We start from the raw sequence: 7,185 nt of genomic DNA, 5'->3' as shown, positions 1-7,185 counted from the left end.
ATGAGGTGAGTCCAGTTGAGTTTCTGGTCAATGGTAACCCCCAGGATGTTGATGTTGGGGGATTCAGTGATGGTAACACCATTGAATGTCAAGGGGCGGTGGTTAGATTGTCTCTTATTGGTGATGGTCATAGCCTGGCATTTGTGTGGTGCGAATGTCACTTGCCACTTGTCAGCCCAAGCCTGGATATTGCCCAGATCTTGTTGCATTTGAACACGGACTGCTTCAGTATCTGAGGAGTCACAAATGATGCTGAACATTGTGTAATCATCGGCGAACATCCCCAATTCTGACCTTATGATGGCGGGAAGGTCATTGATGAAGCAGCTGAAGATGTTTGGGCCTAGGACACTACCCTGAGGAAATCCTGCAGGGATGTCCTGGAGCTGAGGTGACTGACCTCCCACAACCACAACCATCTTCCTACGAGCCAGATATGATCTAACCTCTGGAGAGTTTGCCCCCGATACCCATTGTTCCAATTTTTCTCAGGCTCCTTGATACCACACTTGGTCAAAGGCAGTTACTGAATCAAACCACTTCCTGTTCACTTTCATTGGACAGAATCTATTGAATCCAAACTCTTTCCAGTCAGTATGAACCCCAATGATCCTGGGTTCTCATGCTGTAACTTGCTCAGCATGGTCTTCAGGAATTAAGATTCCTGGGAGAGTTGGTTTGTGTTTTGGTTGAAATGAAGGTCTTTGGTATTTTTCTTTTTGAAGCATTCATGGACTTTTTTTTTGGTTATTATTCTCAGGAGTTTATAATAACCTTGTTGTCAGATGATAGTTTTATGTCTCCCCGATCAGACCACAATTTTGAGCTGTTCTAAATCAATTGCAATTGAACATTTTATAAAGACAGCAGCCAGCAAACCAGCTGATACCAGAGAGAAAGGTCCCCAGTTGTTAGTTTTCCAGAAGTTTGGGACAGGTTCAAACTGTCCTGAGACTTGTCACTGTAAATACCATGGAATCTGGCCTCAAACTGAGTTCGATTAAAAGCTCCTGTGAAGCACTTTGGAAAGCTTCACTATTCGGGACAGGTGCTATATAAATGCAGGTGGCTTCTGCTGTCCTCAAATCCAATCTGTAGCGGGCACCTACTCCAACTGAGTTCTGAGGAAGGGTCACCAGACCCGAAACGTTAACTCTTTTTTTTCTCCTCCACAGATGCTGCCAGACCTGCTGAGCTTTTCCAGCAACTTCTGTTTTGTTTCCTACTCCAACTGTCCTCATTATAAACTGTGCCCAGGGGCTTTAATCCCCACTTTGAGCTGATAGTCAGAAATGAGCTGAATATGTTGTCCCTCCAACATTTATCTCAATTGAGTTTTGGTTTAAACCGTCACCAACTGAAGCAACATTGTACTGCTCCATCCTAACAGGACGGGTTTTTGGGAAGGGTTTTGAAATGTTTCTTAGCTTTCTGCTACACAACTTCCCTTCCTTCTAGATCCCTGCTCTGCCCCTAGTAATTTCACAGTAAAACTGTTGCACACCTTACCTGCCTCAGCACAGACGGACTTTTTGCAAAGTGAGAGCGGTTTGTAGCCTCCGGGAAGCAGCCCGAGCCCTGGGTAAATATTTGTGCTGACGTCGGAGCTTCGGGATGTTTCTGGAGCCGATTTTGAGGCTGCCTGGGCTTTAGCGGATCTCCACACAGCAACGTGGCTGAGAGCAGGAATGGGTTTGATCTCCCGGGATCCCAAGGACACTGAGAAGCTGCTTCCTGTCCACGCAGGCACTAGCAAAGCTAACCACAAAAAAATGCCGAGAAACCAACTGGCCATGTTCACTTGCTGGAATCACACTCAAACAAATTCAGCATTTGCCTTTCTGAGTGTTTCTACATGGCGACAGATCTAACGTGTTGGAAAACGGGTCGGAGAATCCGCGGGCCCCAAAGCTCAGTGAAACCCTCCAGCCCTTCACCCTGGCAGTGCCCGCAGGACAGGGAGAGGCAGTTTCCAGCAGAATGGCACCCAGTGAGGGAGATGGTACCAATTCGGGCACACCACACACACCCACAGCCCACTATTGCAGAAATGTTGCCCCCTCCACATTTCACATCAGCTCTGATGAAGAGTCATCTAGATTGGAAAGGTTAGCTTGCTCTCTCTCCATGGATGCTGCCTGATCCACTGTGATCCCCAGCAGATATGATGTGGTCTGGGTAGAACCCAATAGTTAGATCACAGACACCACAAAAAGGCAAGTTCTTGTTGAGACAGATATCTTGAAGTTTATTAACGATAGTAACCGTTTACATCAGGGATTGTTTCTCATTGTATAACCTTCCCTGGAACAGACTAGTGTTAGATTTGGGAATATGGAATGAGGTAGTTATGATTCTTTGGGCGATAGTGATCACAACATGATAGATTTTCAAATTGAGTTTGAGGTAGAGCAACTTGGGTCTTAAACCAGAGTCCTCAAATTAAGTAAAGACATTTTTTTCCCTTTATTCATTCATAGGATGAGGGTGTTGCTGGCCAGGCAGCATTTATTGACCATCCCTAATTGCCAAGAGGGCAGTTAAGAGTCAACCACATTGCTGTGGGTCTGGAGTCACATGTAGGCCAGACCAGGTAAGGATGGCAGTTTCCTTCCCTAAAAGGGCTTTAGTGAACCAGATGGGTTTTTCCCCAACAACTGGCAGTGGATTCATAGTCATCCTTAGATTCTTAATTCCAGATATTTATTGAATTCAAATTCCACCATCTGCTATGGCAGGATATGAACCCACGTCCCCAGAATGTTATGTGGGCCTGTGGATTGACAGCCCAGCAATAATACCACTAGGCCATCACCTCTCCCTGTTTACAGGGGTATGAAGAAAATGTTGTTTAAAGTGCCTGGAAAACCTGACTCAGGAAAAGCCAGTGGCAGATATTGAAGCAGATATCTCACAACACCGAGCAAAATTTACTCCAGTCAAAACCGAAGACTCAGTGAGAGGAATGAAGCACACAGATAGTTCATGCGGTTGGTTAAGGAGAGTATCCAAACAAACACTACTGCATAAAAAGCAGCAAAAACTAGTGGCAGGCTAGAGATTGTGAACTTTTAAGAATCAACAGTGGAGGGTGAAAAACCTACTAAAGGGGCAGAAAATTGGTTATGAAAGTAAATTGGTAAGAGATACAAAAAAAGGAAGCACTTCCATGTGTATCTAACAAAAAGAAAGAGAGTAGCTAAAGTGAGTGGGACCTCTGGAAGATATGACGAGGGAATTGACAGGGCACAGGGAAGTAGCAGATCATTTAAATCAATATTTAGCATTCATTGGATTTCCCAACATCCTAGTTGACAGGGCCCTCAGCTGGGTTCAACCCATCCCCCACACTTCAGCCCTCACCCCCTACCTTCCCTCCCACAGCAGAGATAGGGTCTGCCTGGTCCTCACCTACCATCCCATTAACGTACACAACTGAAAGACCATTAGTTGCCATCTCCACCACCTCCAGTGGGATGCCACCACCAGACACATATTCCCCACCCCCTCCTCGTCAAGCCTTCCACAGGGATCGTTCCCTCTGGGACACCTGGTCTACCCCTTCTCCATTCTCAAAGCTTCCCCACAGCCCCATGGCACCTTCCCATGCAATCGCAGAAAGTGTAACACCTGCCCAACGTCTCTGTCTCAGGTTTGTTTCAGTGATCCAGCAAAGCTCGGCACAATCTGGAAGAACAACACCTCATTTTCCACCTGGGAACCCTGCAGCCTTGTGGACTGAATATGAGGTTCAACAATTTTAGGGCCTGAGCACCTTCCCCCATGTCCTTACCCCAACCCCATACACCAGGCCTTGTTGTAACATAGCCTGGTATCATAAACAACCCATTGTCAGCTACTAATGATCCCCAACAGCAGCTATTGATGCCCCAGGCTGACCTTTACCCTTTTCTTATTTGTTCAACTGTTCTCTCTGCCCGGGCTCCATCTCTACCTATTGTTTACCCTCCACCCCACCCTGCAACCTCCCAACCCCGCTAAACTTCGTCATATATACCAAGCTTTTCCTAACTACAGTCAGTTCTGAAGAAGGGTCACTGGACCTGAAACATTGACTCTGCTTTCTCTCCACAGATGTTGCCAGACCTGCTGAGTTTCCCCAGAAATTTCTGTTTTAGTTCGAAGAATGAGGGGTGATCTTGTTGAAATATACAAGCTTCTGAGAGGCTTGACGGGAGAGATGTTGAGAAGATGTTTCCACCAATCGAGGGGTGAGGGGGGTGGGTCTGAAACTAGAGGGACATAGTTACACAAAAAGGGACTACTCATTTAAAACTGAGATGTGAAGGAATTTCTTCTCCCAAGAGGGTGCTGAATGTCTGGAATTCTCTACTCGGAAGCCAGATGAATGAAGATATTTAAAGAGGAGGTGGATAGATTTTCGAAATATCAGCGAGTTATGAAAAGCAGGCACAAAAAAAGAGTTGAGACTTGATCCAATAGAATGATACAGCTGGCCTGAAGGGCTGAATGGCCTTCTCCTGCCCCTATTTCCTATGTACCAATAGGTCACAGTCACAGCTGTCTTAAAGGTGCACAGCCTTGGTGTTCCAGAATCAGTAACACAATAACACAACACAGCAATAACACAATATCCACCTTTTGCTTTGAAAGAATGAGAACCCATTCTGATCACATGTACAAGGATGCACCAAGATAGATTGTTCCTCCACATTTCATTATCGATTTGCTTAATGTACAACACGAACAAATCCAATCCTTATACACTTACCTCTGGAGGAAACCACATCTGTTTCCTTTTGGAGCATTATCTAGAATGGAATTTGTGCACTGTTGTTTAACTGAAATACCAGGAGTTTTGCAACTGAAAATCAAGTGGGATAGTGTGGTGTACATTTTCAGCCATTCAAGACCATGTAGCTTTTGAAGCAGTGAGATCGCTACGTTATTGAGACACAGTGGCACCAGGAATTTTTGAGTTAAGGAAAAACTACCTGGCAACATCCTTCAGATTGGTCCATCTCTGGTCTGCCACAGAACTCTTTTTGCAATGTAGTCAGCAACATTAAATGTTGACAAACAGAAAACATCTCTGTCTCCTTTCTCTCGATGTGAGTGAAAGATACAAAAACCTTGGGACTCAAGAAAAAGAATTCTAATACAAAAAAGACCTAGGTCCACATGATCAGCTTGTGAATCAAAGATCAACCATCCACTGCTAAATCAAACTAACTGGGAGAAATTATTCTCCACATTGTGGTCTGGACCTTTGACAGAAATCATTCTACCAGTCTATATCTGTCCACCTACAACATCTGTGTCAAACCGTTTGTTTTTGTCTATCTTATTTGTGAATGAATGTCTGCACTCGGGGTTTTAAAGGGGAATAGTTTAAAGTTGTGATCTTTTTCTAAATGTATTTATTAACAAATATTTATTTTCCATTAGAGAGGAAAGCTGATTGCTTTTGCCCTCAATGACAGTGCGTCAGGGAAACTGATCACCTTTTGTGGTTTAACTGGATTGTTACACATTAGTGATGACTTGTGGAAAAGTGGAGCTCGATTATCAGCCACGTGTCCCAAGTAAGTGGTAACACCACAGCTTGGTGGCATAGCTACACTTTGCAAAGTGCTGTCATTACAGACAGACAGGTAGAATTTGTCATTGATGTGGTTTGTGCCTGAATGTTAGTTTGTTTCCTGTGAAGTGAGAGGCTGATGATCTACACTTCAGAGATGTTGCCTATTTCTTCACAGAGCCTGACCATTGATTATTACAACATCATATGCCCTTGGTTGCTACAACAATGTACTATGTTTTCCATGAATCATGTGTTTGTGTGAACATCTCATACACTGATGTTTACTCCTGGTTCAAGCTGGATAACTGTCAGCACAGTCACTGTCATGTTCTTGTATCATTTTCCCCTCTTTCCAGTAAGTCAAGTCAAGTTGCAGACCAAAGGGCTGCTCTCTCATTAGAGAGAGAGAGAAACAACTGGTGCTGGTTTAACCTGAGGGCCACCATAACTCAGGCAAGGGGAGAGGTTGAGAAGGAGAGTCCTTCATGGTAACCTCAGCTGTCAGCATCACACTGCTTTGCAAACCAAACATCCAGCCAACTGAGCTAACCCGACTCCCCACCTTTCCAACAATGTGTCTCACACATCAGGTTGATTAGTAAATGCATATTGAGGAAAGAGCTGTATCGACCTGTCTTCTAAACACGAGGGTAAATGTTGCTGAACAGAATGACATATAGAGTTAATAGCTCTCCAAAAGTCCAGGTAAATGGTTTTGACTATCGTTAGATGTTGCAAGTGTACAAGCAGGACGTTCTGTGAGACCTTTCAAGTGAGCACAGTGAGGAGAAATGATAAACAGTTCAATACCCCATTCCCTACACATCTTGGACAGGTGCATGAGTGAAATAGTCATTTGGCAGAATGTAATCATGTTCTTGGGTATTGAAGATATCAATCATAATCCTGTAGCACAAGGAATGCCATGTGGGATGAGAAATTCTCTCAGTTTTTAGTGTGGATGTGTTTCAGATGTTATGGTTAGTTGATTGCTGTCAAACCATTGAGTGGATCCATGCACCAATCATGTGGGTTTTCTGTTCCCATGTGATCATAGAAACATAGAAAAGTTACAGCACAGAAAAAGGCCATTCAGCCCACTGAGTCTGCACCAAGTCATTGAATAACCCCTCATTCTAATTGGGTTTACCAGCACTTACTCCATAACCTTATAGGATCAGTGCTTCTGGTTCAGGTTCAGGATCCTTTTAGCTAAGCTGAGGGTTTCTGCCTGAACCATTAAACTGGGCAGTGTATTCCAGGCACCCATTACCCTCCAGGTGTAAAGGTTGTTTGTCATGTCTCCTTGTAACTTTCCACCAATTGTTTTAAATCTGTTCACCTTGCTAACTGACCTCTCTGCTATTGGAGACAGGTCTTCCCTGTCCACTGTTTCCAAAGTATTCATTACTTTGTATCTTCATTAAGTCACCCATGTTCTATAGAGAACAACCTTAGCCTATCCAATCTTTCATCAGAGCTCTAAGGTTTTGGAGTAGGTTTGTAGCTCGGGTTGTGGATATTGTGGTTGGTTGGCTCACCGAGCTGGTTTGTTGTTTCGCAGAGGTTTCATTACCCTGCTGGGTAACATCATCAGTGCAGCCTCCGATGAAGCGTCG

At 44.3% G+C, this 7,185-nt stretch overlaps 1 protein-coding gene across 1 annotated transcript in view; it reads right to left on the bottom strand.

Annotated features, from left to right (window-relative positions):
* LOC109921684 (pigment epithelium-derived factor-like) overlaps positions 1-1,725 on the bottom strand; it is a 23,654-nt gene extending 21,929 nt beyond the window's left edge. Inside the window, exon 1 of the mRNA XM_048612670.1 lies at positions 1,510-1,725. The gene's annotated coding sequence lies outside the window, so the exon portion shown is untranslated. The remainder of the gene's footprint in view (positions 1-1,509) is intronic.
* Between the last annotated feature and the right edge of the window lie 5,460 nt (positions 1,726-7,185).

The sequence above is a fragment of the Rhincodon typus genome, chromosome 26 (assembly GCF_021869965.1).
Source record: "Rhincodon typus isolate 14 chromosome 26, sRhiTyp1.1, whole genome shotgun sequence".
In the NCBI taxonomy this organism is placed as follows: Eukaryota; Metazoa; Chordata; class Chondrichthyes; order Orectolobiformes; family Rhincodontidae; genus Rhincodon; species Rhincodon typus.
The sequence above is the reverse complement of the archived record's forward strand: the minus strand, read 5'-3'. Positions and strand labels throughout refer to the sequence as shown.